This window comes from Marmota flaviventris, chromosome 16 (genome assembly GCF_047511675.1).
Source record: "Marmota flaviventris isolate mMarFla1 chromosome 16, mMarFla1.hap1, whole genome shotgun sequence".
In the NCBI taxonomy this organism is placed as follows: Eukaryota; Metazoa; Chordata; class Mammalia; order Rodentia; family Sciuridae; genus Marmota; species Marmota flaviventris.
In genome coordinates, this window is record NC_092513.1 from 51,382,901 (window position 1) to 51,399,875 (window position 16,975).

A 16,975-nucleotide genomic window follows, 5' to 3' on the forward strand; every position below is an offset into this window, starting at 1 on the left:
GGTTGTTTGTTCTCTTATTGTCTAATTTTTTGAGTTCTTTGTATACTCTGGATATTAGGGCTCTATCTGAAGTGTGAGGAATAAAAATTTGTTCCCAGGGTGTAGGCTCCCTATTTACCTCTCTTATTGTTTCTTTTGCTGAGAAAAAACTTTTTAGTTTGAGTAAGTCCCATTTGTTGATTCTAGTTATTAACTTTTGAGCTATGGGTGTCCTATTGAGGAATTTGGAGCCCGACCCCACTGAATGTAGATCGTAGCCAACTTTTTCTTCTATCAGACGGCGTGTCTCTGATTTGATATCAAGCTCCTTGATCCATTTTGAGTTAACTTTTGTGCATGGCGAGAGAAAGGGATTCAGTTTCATTTTGTTGCATATGGATTTCCAGTTTTCCCAGCACCATTTGTTGAAGATGCTATCCTTCCTCCATTGCATGCTTTTAGCCCCTTTATCAAATATAAGATAGTTGTAGTTTTGTGGATTGGTTTCTGTGTCCTCTATTCTGTACCATTGGTCCACCCTCCTGTTTTGGTACCAGTACCATGCTGTTTTTGTTACTATTGCTCTGTAGTATAGTTTGAAGTCTGGTATCGCTATACCGCCTGATTCACACTTCCTGCTTAGCATTGTTTTTGCTATTCTGGGTCTTTTATTTTTCCATATGAATTTCATGATTGCTTTCTCTATTTCTACAAGAAATGCCGTTGGGATTTTGATTGGCATTGCATTAAACCTATAGAGAACTTTTGGTAATATCACCATTTTGATGATGTTAGTTCTGCCTATCCATGAACAGGGTATATTTTTCCATCTTCTAAGATCTTCTTCTATTTCTCTCTTTAGGGTTCTGTAGTTTGCATTGTATAAGTCTTTCACCTCTTTTGTTAGGTTGATTCCCAAGTATTTTTTTTTTTTGAAGATATTGTGAATGGAGTGGTTGTCCTCATTTCCATTTCAGAGGATTTGTCGCTGATATACAGGAATGCCTTTGATTTATGCGTGTTGATTTTATATCCTGCCACTTTGCTGAATTCATTTATTAGCTCTAATAGTTTCTTTGTAGAGCCTTTTGGGTCTGCTAGGTATAGAATCATATCATCTGCAAATAGTGATCATTTAAGTTCTTCTTTTCCTATTTTTATGCCTTTAATTTCTTTCATCTGTCTAATTGCTCTGGCCAGTGTTTCGAGAACTATGTTGAACAGAAGTGGAGAGAGAGGGCATCCCTGTCTTGTTCCAGATTTTAGAGGGAATGCCTTCATTTTTTCTCCATTCAGAATGATGCTAGCCTGAGGCTTAGCATAGATTGCTTTTACAATATTGAGGTATGTTCCTGTTATCCCTAGTTTTTCTAGAGTTTTGAACATAAAGGGATGCTGTACTTTGTCGAATGCTTTTTCCGCATCTATCGAGATGATCATATGGTTCTTATTTTTAAGTCTATTGATGTGGTGAATAACATTTATTGATTTCCGTATATTGAACCAGCCTTGTATCCCAGGGATGAATCCTACTTGATCATGGTGCACAATTTTTTTGATATGTTTTTGTATCCGATTCGCCAGAATTTTATTGAGGATTTTTGCATCTAGGTTCATTAGAGATATTGGTCTGTAGTTTTCTTTCTTTGAAGTGTCTTTGTCTGGTTTAGGTATCAGGGTGATGTTGGCCTCATAGAATAAATTTGGAAGTTCTCCCTCTTTTTCTATTTCCTGAAGTAGCTTGAAAAGTATTGGTATTAGTTCTTCTTTAAAGGTTTTATAAATTCTGCTGTATACCCATCCGGTCCTGGGCTTTTCTTAGTTGGTAGTCTTTTGATGGTTTCTTCTATTTCCTCAATTGATATTGGTCTGTTTAGGTTGTCTATATCCTCCTGACTCAATCTGGGCAGATCATGTGATTTAAGAAATTTATCTATGCCTTCACTATCTTCTAATTTATTGGAGTATAAGGATTCAAAATAGTTTTTGATTATCTTCTTTATTTCTGAAGTGTCTGTTGTGATATTGCCTTTTTCATCCCGTATGCTAGTAATTTGAGTTCTCTCTCTTCTTCTCTTCACTAGCATGGCTAAGGGTCTGTCGATTTTGTTTATTTTTTCAAAGAACCAACTTTTAGTTTTGTCAATTTTTTCAATTGTTTCTTTTGTTTCGATTTCATTAATTTCAGCTCTGATTTTCATTATTTCTTGCCTTCTACTTCTTTTGCTGTTGTTTTGCTCTTCTTTTTCAAGGATTTTGAGATGAAGTATGATATCATTTATTTGTTGGTTTTTTCTTTTTTTAAGGAATGAACTCCAGGCAATGAATTTTCCTCTTAGAACTTCTTTCAATGTGTGCCATAGATTCCGATATGTTGTGTCTGTGTTTTCATTTATCTCTAAGAATTATTTAATTTCCTCCTTGATGTGTTCTATAACCCATTGATCATTCAGTAACCTATTGTTCATTCTCCAAGTGATGTATGCTTTTTCCTTCCTTCTTTTATCGTTGATTTTCAGTTTCATTCCATTATGATCAGCTAAGATGCATGGTATTATCTCTACTCCTTTATATTGTCTAAGACTTGCCCTGTGACATAATATATGATCTATTGTTGAGAAGGATCCATGTGCTGCTGAGAAAAAAAGTATAACTGCTTGATGTTGGATGGTATACTCTATATATGTCAATTAAGTCTAGGTTATTAATTGTGTTATTGAGTTCTATAGTTTCCTTATTCAACTTTTGTTTGGAAGATCTGTCCAGTGGCGAGAGAGGTGTGTTGAAGTCTCCCATGATTATGGTATGGTGGTCTATTAGACTCTTGAACTTGAGAAGAGTTTGTTGGACGAACATAGCTGCACCATTGTTTGGGGCATATATATTTATGATTGTTATATCTTGTTTGTGTATGGTTCCCTTAAGCAGTACGTAGTGTCCCTCTTTATCCCTTTTGATTAACTTTGGCTTGAAATCTATTTTATTTGATATGAGTATGGACACTCCTGCTTGTTTCCGAAGTCCATATGTGTGATATGATTTTTCCCAACCTTTCACATTCAGCCTATGTATGTCTTTTCCTATCAAATGCATCTCCTGTAGGCAGCATATTGTTGGGTCTTGTTTTGTGATCCATTCTACTAGCCTGTGTCTCTTAATTGGTGAGTTTAAGCCATTAACATTTAGGGTTATTATTGAGATATGGGTTGTTCTTCCAGCCATATTTGTTTATTTCTGTTACTAAACATGGTTTGTTTTCCTCTTTGATTATTTTCCCCCCCTTTACTGTCCTACCTCCCACTGTTGGTTTTCATTGTTATTTTCCATTTCCTATTCCTGTAATGTTTTGCCGAGGATGTTTTGAAGAGATGGTTTTCTAGCTGCAAATTCTTTTAACTTTTGTTTATCGTGGAAGGTTTTAAATTCATCTTCCATCCTGAAGCTTAATTTTGCTGGAAACACAATTCTTGGTTGGAACCCATTTTCTTTCAGTGTTTGAAATATGTTATTCCAGGATCTTCTAGCTTTCAGAGTCTGTGTTGAAAGATCAGCTGTTATCCTGATTGGCTTACCCCTAAATGTAATCTGCTTCCTTTCTCTTGTAGCTTTTAAAATTCTCTCCTTATTCTGTATGTTGGGCATCTTCATTATAATGTGTCTAGGTGTGGATCTCTTATGATTTTGCACATTCGGCGTCCTGTAGGCTTCTAGGATTTGGGATTCTGTCTCATTCTTCAAGTCTGGGAAGTTTTCTCGTATTATTTCATTGAATAGACTGCTCATTCCTTTGGTTTGGAGCTCTGTACCTTCCTGTATCCCAATGACTCTTAAGTTTGGTCTCTTAATGTTATCCCATATTTCTTGGATGCTCTGCTCATGGTTTCTTAACAGTCTTGCTGAGCTGTCTATGTTCTTTTCCAGTTGAAATACTTTGTCTTAATTGTCTGATGTTCTATCTTCTAAGTGTTCTACTCTGCTGGTAGTATTCTCCATTGAGTTTTTAAGTTGGTTTATTGCTTCCTGCATTTCTAGGATTTCTGTTTGTTTGTTTTTTATAACCTATATCTCCCTGTATAGTTGATCCTTTGCTTCCTGGATTTGTGTGCGTAATTCATTGTTGAAGTGATCTTTCATTGTCTGATTTTGCTGTCTAATGTCTTCCTTGATACTCCAGATCATCTGAAGCATGTATATCCTGAATTCTTTATCTGACATTCCATCTGCTGCAGCTGTTACCTCTTCTAAAGTTGCGTTGACGTGCATTGCTTGTGGTCCTTTCTTTCCTTGTCTTTTCATACTGCTTGCGTATCTTTCCTGCAGGCGCAGGTGGCGGCTCTGCTCTCTCCTTATTCCAATTGGGGTGTCGTGGCTACCACGCCGGCAGGTCACTGGGCCTCTTCTGGGCTCTGGCGGTGGCTCTGTTCTGCCCCTACTCCAATTGAGGTGAGGAGTGTACCACGCCGGCAGGCCACCGGGCCTGATCCGCCGGTCGGTTGCAGGTTTGCCTACCCTGCAGGCGCGGGCGGCGGCTCTACTCTGCCTTACTCCAAATGGGGTGACGTGTCTGTCGTACCGGCAGGCCACTGGGCCTGTCCCGCTGGTCGGTCGCAGATCTGCCCACCTTTTGGGCACTGGTGGCGGCTCTGCTCTGCCCCTACTCCAATTGGAGTGTCGTGACTACCCCGCCTGCAGGTCGTTGGGCCTGTTCCTGGCACGGGCGGCGACTCTGTTCTGCCCCTACTCCAATTAGGGTGGTGTGTGTACCACACCGGCAGGCTCCTGGGCCTGATCCGCCGGTCTGTCACAGGTCTGCTACCTCGGAGGCGCGGGCGGCAGATCTGCCCTGCCCCTCCTACCACGCCTGCGGATCCCTGGGCCTGATCTGCAGGTTGGTCACAGGTCTGCTCACCCTGCGGGCACGGGTGGCTGTTCCGCTCCGCCCCCACTCCAATTGGGGTCACGTGGCCACCACATCGGCAGGGCCTGATCCAGGTGTGGGAGAAGGATCTGCTCTGCCCCTACTCCAGTTGGGGTGATGTGTGTACCACACTGGCAGGCCACTGGGCCTGACCCGCCAGTCTGTGACAGGTCTGTTTACCTTGCAAGCGTGGGCGGCGGCTCTGCCCTGCCCCTCCTACCACGCCCATGTACCACTGGGTCGCGGGTCTGCCCACCTTGCGGGTGCGGGTGGCGGCTCCGCTCCGCCCCCTCTCCAATTGGAGTCACGCGGTCACCACGCTGGCGAGCCGCTGGGCCTGCTCCGGGCGCTGGCGGCGGTCCGGCTCCTCCCCTCTGGCTCGATGACAAATTGAGGAGACTCGGGTGTCTGTGCCTCACCTCCCCTACCAGGAGACCAACTGTTTCTGTCGACGCTGGTATTGATGAAGTTCTCTCCTCCGCTGCTTTCTGATGACATCAGATCTCTGCCATGTTGGTATCCTATGCGAATGGCAGCATTTCGTTCCCCTTGCCGGGCAACCAAAGCAACGGGTGAGTCCTGACCGGCCCTCAGCAGGACCCGGACCGAGAAGCAGTTTCCGTGGGCTCCTAGCCCTGGGCCAGGGCAGTTCCGGGAGCCGGAACTCGGCCGCTCCGTGCTCGGTGTAATCTCCGACAAGTGTAGGCTCCAAGAAGCAGTCCCCGCGGGCTCAGTTCCGGGAGACGGAATTCGGTCGCTTAGTGCTTGGTGTATGCTCTGATAGGAGCAGGGTCCAAGAAGCAGCCTCCTCAGGCTCCCCAGCCCTGGGCCAGGGCGGTTCTGGGAGCCGGAACTCAGCCGCCCCGCGCTCGGTGTTCGCTCCAAATAGATCAGGTTCTAAGAAGCCCCCTGGCACTGAACCCTAGCAATCTGTCTGCAAGCCGCAGGCGAATGGCAGACTGAAATTACCTGTTCTATGGCTGAATGAGCTGCGGTCAGTCGAAAACAGGGATGGTGACGTCAGCTTTCCAACATGGTGGCTGCTGGCCTCCTCTGTGATCTGACCGGTGTGGAGAACCAAGATGGACCGCTTCCTTCCCCCGTCTCAAACCCAGAATTCAGCCCTGAGTACGGTGCTTGCACGGCTGGCAGAAACTGCAGCACTGTATCCCTGTGTCGCTATCTCCTCGTTTCCCAGCGTGCGCTGCAGACTCTAGCCGCGGGGCGATTTGCTGAATAAGCAGTGTTACCCTCCGTGCGACAAACCTCTCGCATTTGAGTCCCCGTAGCCGATCCTCGTGTGATGGAAATCCTTCCTCCAGGTTCCGGAGCACCCCCCTATTGCTGGAAATTCCTAACAAGATAGCCTTTAGCCGTCCTGACTTGTCATACTCCCACACAGTGAAGCAGCACATGGGGGCAATGCACTCCCCTCGCCGCCATCTTCCTCCTCTCCTCAGATTAAGATATTCTTGAATGAGTATTCTTCTGTGATATTCCAGTAGGAGAATTTTGAAAGATGTTTAAATTGTTTTTTTAAGTTATTTTTTAACCAGTTAAAATTGTTTTGGAGGATATGAGTTTACTGACCTCCTTAAACTTTTTATTTGTGAAGTCCCTCTAGAGCAGACTTGTTCAGAAACTATGTAAGTCAGAAGACAATAGAGAAAAGATGTGTAATTGTAACTCTATTTTCATCTGATTAGATACTTCCCCCCAATATGTAACTTCTCCCTTATCCTTCAAGGCTTTGTTGAGTATTTGCCTCATACACCTAACTGAAATAATATTTCTAGTTTCTGAAGTCTCATAGGTGTTTTCCTCATTCTCTTTTACCATAGTGCTTATTTTCTAATGTTAAATATTTGCAGCCAGGCATGGTGCCACAGGCCTGTAATCCCAGCACTTTGGAGGCTGAGGCAGGAGAATCTTAATTTGAAAGCCAGCTGCAGCAGTTTACAGAGGTCCTAAGGAACTTAGTGAGACCTCTCTCAAAATAGAAAATAAAAAGAGCTAGGGATGTGGCTCAATGATAAAGCACCCTTGGGTTCAATCCCCAGTAACCCCCCCACCCCTGCAAAAAAACAAACAAACAAAAAAAAAAACTTCATTCTTCTTTCTTCCTTGAGTCCAGTATGTAACTCTAATTAATCCAAATTAATACAATCTAATTGATTATCTAATTAATTTCTTAAATGTCAGTCCAGGTTTTAATTCAAGTTGGAAATTGACCTATTCATAAACCTTTAATATCACAAATCTCTTCCAGCTGAATTTCACGTGACTCACTTTCAACATTATTATAATGATCTTTGTTTCTTCCTCAAGTGCCAGTGCTTACAATGTTGGCCCATAAGGTGACCACAAGAAAGAAAATCATTCATAAAAATATTGGAGAAGAAAAATAAGAGGAGGAGTCTCTAGTAATTTCATGAGATTGACAAATCAACCCTGGATTTTCTACCTCTTAATTTCTTTTATGGGATCAAATAAATCTTTTATTCAGGTCTCTTGATTGCTTGGGGATTCTGCTATGTTCAGAAAAATGAGGGGAGAGATCCTTCTCATTGTTATTGAGATGTTATTTATATGCTTATATATTCCTTGCAGTCCTGAAAGCTTGCTGAAAACAAGGAAAATAGCTTTTATATTATAAGACTTTATAGAAAATTGTTGTTGCCTAGGATGAGGGTGAGGAATGGAAAGGATTAGGGATGCAGATGTGCATGGGATTTCTTTTTGTTGTGTTGAAATGATAACAGATTGTGGTGATAACTACACAATCCTGTAGCTACTAAAAAAGCACTGACTTAAATTAGTAAATTGTGTGTAACCTAAATTACACCTCAGTAAATCAATAAAATCTTACCCAGAAATGAAAGAGTATACAATGATTAACAATAAAAATATAATCATAAATAAAATGCATGATCCTCCTTTGTGTTTATAGGTACATAATTAAGACTGTGGGAAGGAATCATATCTTAAATTTTAATGTGTATTTTATAACCAACAGTTTGTACATGAAGAACTGAGGAATTTCAGTTTAAAATATATAACTTAAGCTCCTGAAATACTGTCAGTGTTCAAAAATACGTATTAATTAAATGAACAAATTGGAACTATTTCTGGAATCTCTCAAATAATGCACTTGGCATAATGAAGCATATGTTTTAAAGCAAGTTTACACTGGCCTTTACATTCTACGAGAGATGGCTTATGAATTATTACAAAACAATATTACTAAGTTCTCAATTATTTCTGTCCTCATATTTTTATTGGCATTTTCAAAGTATTTTCATCCATACTTTTCTCTCCTTTCCCTCATAATTTTTCAGTTTCTTACAATTCTTCTCAACACAGACCATGAGACAGCTTCTAAAAACTGCCTGGATTTGGCACTGAGGAATATTTGAGCCAATTTTGGTTTGGAAGCATTAACTTCAGTAATGCTGAAGTAACTTGGTGTCAAGTAGAACAGTTTAGGATAGAGAGAGATGTGTAAATGTAATTAAGAGATTTAGTAAAAATAGCCAGAGACATTGTGACAATTACAGACTGAAATGACATCACTGGTAGTAGAAAGGAAGAATGAAACTTAAAGAGAAATTATAAATATCTGTACATGCATGCATAGAAGAAATCTCAGTAATATTAAAGTTAAATTTGATGGCCAAGAAATGTTGATGCAACTTTGGATCCAAAAGGGAAGACATAGTTGATAATGTTGCCAGGACTATAATTTGGCAACTAAGTACAATGATATTACGTATACTCGCACAAAGAATTCTGGTATAAATACAAAATCTTTTTATTCTACCTGTATGAGGTACCTGGATTTTTCTACCTATGAAGGAGATGAGGGGATGAGAACTGTTACTTAAGTAGAAATTTCTGGCTGCAGAAGGCTACAGATGGGCCCTTTAATACAGTTCTTTAGAACCCAATGGGAAAGAGGATAAAGTGGTAGATGAGTTCCAGTGTAGTATTTATTTATTTATTTATTTAATTCTTTCATTCATACTATGGATTGAGTCCAGGGATGTTTAACTACTGAGCCACATTCCCAGCGCCTTTTATTTTATTTATTTTGAGACAGGGTCTCACTAAGTTGCTTAGGGCTTTACCACTATTACCACTATTGTTTACTATACAATATGTTATGTTTACTGTGTATACACCATACATATTTACATATTCCCATTTAATGTTATATGTCCTATTTACATCAAATTTGTTCTCAGAATGACAGGAACAGAGTAACCAATTATAGTAAAAAATAATCAATTATAGAAGAAGAAAAATATATCTAGTTTCTGGTATTACTAGTGAAAATTTATATTTTCCCCATGAATTGGCAGTTATTTATTAATTTTGTTAAACACATAATTTATTTAGGATATACTGAGTTATTAAGTAACTCAGTTCAAAATTTTCTACTGTCTAGGACGATTTTATGACCTGAATCTCTATATCATGAGTATACAGAATGCAGTTTATGACACAGATATTGGTTCAAGAATGCACAAATTATCACAAAAAAATTACCTTTGTTCTACGTCTTTCAATGCACAATAGGTGTGCATATGCATTTCATACAACACGTAGTCAAGGCAAGAAGCTATGTCTACAAAATTAAAAAACTGAAGTAGCAACTTTAGACTTTTTAGAATTAGCAAGCATATTTTTAGCACACTTACAGCATTTGAAATGAATATGTGTTTTTAAAATAATAGAAAAACTGAGTTCTGACTTTTTTTTTGGACTTGTGTTATAATGTCTGAATTTTCAAAGCATATGGTGATTCTCAAAATTATCCTTTCCCACTTACGGCTAGAAATTTCTTGCCTACCAATTTTAGCACCTTTTCAATGGTGTAAAAACCAATTAGTGATATATCAATTTTTTTATAATAACAAAATTTAAACTACTACAGAACATTTGCATATCCAGTCCTATAAAACCCCACGATCTTTGATACGTGTCTATAAGGCTAAATTCATAAATGTGTTTTCTTTACTATATTGTAATTTCACCAGGAACACCCTGAACAATAAGAATAACTTAACCTTAACTTAGAATGGCAAGCTGTGTGAAACTAATATTATAAAGCCTGAGGAAAATATCAGTTTGTTTTGCCAATATAGTCTTTAATCTTTCCTATGATGTAGTTAAAATCAACATTTTAATATTAAAAATCTACAAACACTAATTAACACAGTATAATAAACTACATATTGATAAACTTTAGCTTTTGATCTCATTTTTACATAAATTATAATAGAAAGTCATGAAAATATATATGCATTAATTTATACAGATCACATACAAAAAACAATGTTTATTGTATTGGTATAATTTGCATGTATTCACAGAATTGTGGAGTTACTTTGACACCAAGTAGTTCAGGCCCAGGAAAAACTTTGTGTTGCAGCAGAGGATTTAAATTCATTTTTTCAACACTGAGAAGGAAATTTTAAGAAAAAAAAATTCTGGGAAACTAATACAGACTTCATCCCATCTGGAAGGATAGTTTTCAATGTTACTTTGGGTGTCTTCATCTCTTGACATCTTTTCCTTTATCTGTCACCACTTGTCAAACAACTTCATACCAATAGTCTTTTCTAGTCACTCTCTAGAATATTTCTATCATAATACAGGATCAAGTCAATCATCTTTGTTCTTTTATACACCAATTTATAGTGGAGAAGAACATGGTTTGGGGTTGAATCCAACCTTGGGTGCTTAATAATGGTGTCTATTATTTAATATATTTGAGCCTCAACTTCCTCAACTTAGAAGTAGCATCATTTAAGATAGATTTCATAGTATTTTGTTAGAATTAAATTTTAGATATGACATAGAAATCAGGACATGTTTTACATATTCAGTAATTCAGTAGTAATGCTGATGATATTGGAGATCCCCACAGATGTATTTCAGCAAGGGGTGAGGAAGAAAATGTATTTTGTCATTAAATAAAGAGCATGAAATGTATGTGTGAAGACTATAAGAGAATAAGTAGGTAAAAGTTATTTATATTTCTTTCAAAGTCTAGGGGGAAAAGGAAAATGGATAAATAGGGGTTGGTGTAGGAAATCAAGCAATTCACAGTACAAAGCCATGCTTTTTAACATGGTAGCTACTAGACAATATGGCTATTGAGTACCTCTTGATATACAGCTGTCCAAACTGAGATATGCTGTGAGTATAAAATACACATTGGGTTTTGAAGAGACTTAAAACAAGGAAAAATGTAAAATATCTTAATAACACATTGAATAATGATAGCATATTGAAATGATACATGATATTTTGAATATGCTGGGTTAAATGAATACAGTTTGTATTCTTTTACCTTTACTAATTTAACTATTAAAGAATTTCAAATTACACAGTTAATTCACATTTTATTTCTATTGGACAGAGTTAGTTGGGAGAGAAAGGTAATATGGAAACAGATACATCCATATGCCTTAAGTATTAGGGAAAATATTGGTAGGTACCTTATTCTCATGTGTTATTTGATGATCTTCTCAAGGAGTGATATTTGGAACGCACATAAGAAAATGAATAAATTTTATAAAAATAGTAAAGAAGACCTTGGTCACCCACTAATTACCAAGCAGAAAAACAAAATCATAAGACCACAATCTAATTGGGTTTGGATTTCAGGTATGGGTAAGAAAAGAAAAACACCTTCTCAATTTTATAGTCAACAGAGCATTTCAGCTGGAATGGGCTAACTCAAAACACACCTGTTACTATAAGTTATGTGAAAAGACAAATCATTAGACAATAATGAGACTTCTATGGTGGCCCTCTATTTTAAGAATAATCCATATTTTAAATTGTACAGATGCTTTCATATAAAGGGGAGCATTTTATAAAACACATTTTATTTTCCCGAAAGTTAAATAAACTACAAATTCTTTATTTATTTCTGCTTTTATATATACAATTAAAACTTCTCAAAATTTGAAAAAAATGTATTTAATTTTGTTATTTACTTTTACAATCCAAAACAATCAAAAAGTGTAAATACTAGAAATAACAATAGAGGTTTTCATTTTAAATAGGACAATTTTTCATATTAATTCAATATTTATGATTTATGTTTTTCTTACCACAGTAGTAATGCTCTTAAAAGTAAACTCCATCCTTATAAAAAGTAATGAGTGGAAAAAATATCAAAATCAAGATTGAGGGCTGGCGTTGTGGGTTCAGCAGTAGAGCGCTTGCCTAGCACATGCAAAGCCCTGGGTTCGATCCTCAGCACCACATACAAATAAATAAACAAAATAAAGGTATTGTGTATGATTAAAAAAATAAATAAATATTTTTTCAAAGCCAAGATTGAAATACAATTAAGCTGATGTTGCTAAAACTGCATTTTGGGTCCATAGGCAATTATTAGAAATAACAATCATTAAATAGAGGTAAGTTTGAATATAGAATATGAAAGATGACCTACAGGATAGATGTATGAACAATGATGTAAAATGTTTAAAATCAAAGGTTTGAATGATGAAACCATCCTTTGCATCCTGGGATAGCTTATCAAGCATTTTTTAATTTTGTTTTCCATTTTAGAAAGGGATGTGGGTGAACATTTGTTGAATCAAATCACTATAGCCATCTTGGCTGGTTCATTTGGCTAACAATCACTTACAAGGTAAATTTGAAGGCAGACTTTCATGAGAATTATGCTAAAATTATATAAAATTTTATATTTTGAGGTCATTAAGCATATTAAAATACACAAGTTTTTGTTCTTTCCATTTTTTCTTCCTTTCATTTTATTTTTCCCATTATACTTTCATTTTTTAGAGAACTTTGTAATATAAATGGGCCAGACATGGCAATATATTTAATTAATATATTTTACCTAACCCAATGTGCCCCAAATGCTATCATTTTAACCTTATGAATAGAGAAGTTTTACACTCTCCTTATTAACTCTTAGAAATCCAGTACACATTTTATTTATTTATTTTTTCATTGACATATACAAATTATATTCCTTTGGTTAGAAATGTTGAAATATGTACTCACCGTGGAATGGCTAATTGAGCTATTAACATACATGTTACCTCACAAAGGTATTTTTTGGGGTGAAAAAACTGTCTTAACAATTTTCAAGTAGAAAATATATTGTATTAATTGCAGTCACCATGTTATATAACAGATCCCTTCAATTTATTCTTCCTGCCTATCTGAAATTTTGCATCTTAAAAATAATATCTTCTTTTTTTCCCTTAAACATGTAACCTTTTATTTATTTATTTATTTATTTTTATTAGTTGTCCAAAACATTACAAAGCTCTTGACATATCATATTTCATACATTTGATTCAAGCAGATTATGAACTCCCATTTTTACCCCATATACATATTGCAGATTCACATCGGTTACACATCCATTTTTTTACATACTGCCATACTAGTGTCTGTTGTATTCTGCTGCCCTTCCTATCCTCTACTATCCCCCTCCCCTCCCCTCCTCTCCCATCCCATCTTCTCTCTCTACCCCATCTACTGTAATTTATTTCTCTCTCTTGTTTTTTCCCCTTTCCCTTCACTTCCTCTTATATGTAATTTTGTATAACCCTGAGGGTCTCCTTCCTTTACCATGCAATTTCCCTTCTCTCTCTCTTTCCCTCCCCCCTCTCGTCCCTGTTTAATGGTGATCTTCTTCTCATGCTCTTCCTCCCTATTCTGTTCTTAGTTGCTCTCCTTATATCAAAGATGACATTTGGCATTTGTTTTTTAGGGATTGGCTAGCTTCACTTAGCATAATCTGCTCTAGTGCCATCCATTTCCCTGCAAATTCCATGATTTTGTCATTTTTTAGTGCAGAGTCATACTCCATTGTGTATAAATGCCACATTTTTTTTTATCCATTCATATATTGAAGGGCATCTAGGTTGGTTCCACAGTCTAGCTATTGTGAATTGTGCTGCTATGAACATCGTTGTAGTAGTATCCCTATAGTACACTCTTTTAAGGTCTTTAGGGAATAGTCCAAGAAGGGGAATAGCTGGGTCAAATGGTGGTTCCATTCCCAGCTTTCCAAGAAATCTCCATACTGCTTTCCAAATTGGCTGCATCAATTTGCAGCCCCACCAGCAATGTACAAGTATACCCTTTTCCCCACATCTTCACCAGCACTTGTTGTCGTTTGACTTCATAATGGCTGCCAATCTTACTGGAGTGAGATGGTATCTTAGGGTGGTTTTGATTTGCATTTCTCTGACTGCTAGAGATGGTGAGCATTTTTTCAAGTACTTGTTGATTGATTGTATGTCCTCCTCTGAGAAGTGTCTGCTCAGGTCCTTGGCCCATTTGTTGATTGGGTTATTTGTTTTCTTATTGTTTAATTTTTTGAGTTCTTTGTATACTCTGGATATTAGGGCTCTATCTGAAGTGTGAGAAGTAAAAATTTGTTCCCAGGATGTAGGCTCCCTGTTTACCTCTCTTATTGTTTCTCTTGCTGAGAAAAAACTTTTTAGTTTAAGTAAGTCCCATTTGTTGATTCTTGTTACTAACTCTTGTGCTATGGGTGTCCTATTGAGGAATTTGGAGCCCGACCCCACAATATGTAGATCGGAGCCAACTAATTCTTCTATCAGACGGCGTGTCTCTGATTTGATATCAAGCTCCTTGATCCATTTTGAGTTAACTTTTGTGCATGGCGAGAGGAGGGGATTCAGTTTCATTTTGTTGCATATGGATTTCCAATTTTCCCAGCACCATTTGTTGAAGATGCTATCCTTCCTCCATTGCATGCTTTTAGCCCCTTTATCAAATATAAGATAGTTGTAACTTTGTGGATTAGCCTCTGTGTCCTCTATTCTGTACCATTGGTCCACCCGCCTGTTTTGGTACCAGTACCATGCTATTTTTGTTACTATTGCTCTGTAGTATAGTTTGAAATCTGGTATCGCTATGCCACCTGATTCACCTCAAAGAAAGAAAACTACAGACCAATATCTCTAATGAACCTAGATGCAAAAATCCTCAATAAAATTCTGGCGAATCAGATACAAAAACACATCAAAAAAAATTTGGTACCATGATCAAGTAGGATTCATCCCTGGGATGCAAGGATGGTTCAATATATGGAAATCAATAAATGTTATTCAACACATAAATAGACTTAAAGATAAGAACCATATAATCATCTCGATAGATGCAGAAAAAGCATTCAACAAAGTACAGCATCCCTTTATGTTCAAAACACTAGAAAAACTAGGGATAATAGGAACTTACCTCAACATTGTAAAAGCTATCTATGCTAAGCCTCAGGCTAGCATCATTCTGAATGGAGAAAAATTGAAGGCATTCCCTCTAAAATCTGGAACAAGACAGGGATGCCCTCTCTCACCACTTCCATTCAATCTGTTCTCGAAACACTGGCCAGAGCAATTAGACAGATGAAAGAAATTAAAGGCATAAAAATAGGAAGAGAAGAACTTAAATTATCACTATTTGCAGATGACATGATTCTATACCTAGAAGACCCAAAAGGGTCTACAAAGAAACTACTAGAACTAATAAATGAATTCAGCAAAGTGGCAGGATATTAAATCAACACGCATAAATCAAAGGCATTCCTGTATATCAGTGACAAAACTTCTGAAATGGAAATGAGGAAAAACACCCCATTCACAATATCCTCAAAAAATAAAAAATACTTGGGAATCAACCTAACAAAGAGGTGAAAGATTTATACAATGAAAACTACAGAACCCTAAAGAGAGAAATATAAGAAGATCTTAGAAGATGGAAAAATATACCCTGTTCATGGATAGGCAGAACTAACATCATCAAAATGGCGATATTACCAAAAGTTCTCTATAGGTTTAATGCAATGCCAATCAAAATCCCAACGGCATTTCTTGTAGAAATAGATAAAGCAATCATGAAATTCATATGGAAAAATAAAAGACCCACAATAGCAAAAGCAACTCAAAACAATATCTTCTTAATCCTTCACCATCACTCCAGCCCCTGCTGTCATTCTACTCTGCTTCTGAATTTGAATCTTTTAGATTCTACATATAATGAGATAATGTGGTGCTTTTATTTCTGTGCCTATCTTATTTCACTTAACATAATGTCTTCCAGTTACCATAATAGGTTATTCCATCATAACATATTCATCTGGACAGCATATTGTTATGTGAGCCGTGGGTCAAACTACATTTACTATTTTTTAAAAAAGTAAATCTAGTTGACATAAGTTCATGAGATAGTGTATGAATTCTGTTTCTGCAATGAAATTTAGAAAAGGGAGAGATTTTTATAGTGATCCACCTAATTATAAAATTAAATCAGCATTTAAGCAAGAAAAAGAAAGCATGTTAAAACACAGTCAAAAATTACCAAAAAGATTGTTACTTAATAAATCCTTGAGTTTTTCACAGTTTTAAATAGGAAATAGATTCACATGAGCTAAGTATCATTAGCATGCATCATGTCCTTTGTTTCAAGTATAAATCTACTAACATCATGGGGAGAACTAAATTAAAGGAATCACTCTGTTGAAATCGTGTTTAAGTTTGTGTGGTAGTTAAATGAGCTAATTGCTAAATTATTGTATGTTTAGCCAAAATAACAGTGCTATCTGGACCCTAAAATTATCACTACAGACCTTAATTTGATAGAACGCTTAACAGAAGAAAGCAACAGCATGGAATTAAATATGAACACAGGTTTGTAAAAGAATTCAACTGAAATATACTATTCCATGAAATTCAAAAGTAGAAAAACTTATTATTATTACTATTATTTTTGGAGCAATAATGCCAACTTTGTATGCAATGCTATGCAAGAAACTTTGTAAATACAAATAGAACATTCAACAATAATGGCCCACCAGGGATCCCTATGGTAGTGATAGCAGGAGAGACAGATACATTCTTAAACATTCTTCTGTAAATTCTGATGAAACAGGTACTATAACAAAAACATATAAAATGTTATGACAGATAAGTAGCAGGTACAGATTCATTTTGACAGGGAGTTCTAGAAACTTTATTGGAGGAAACAAGAGTTAAATTAGATCTTAAAAAA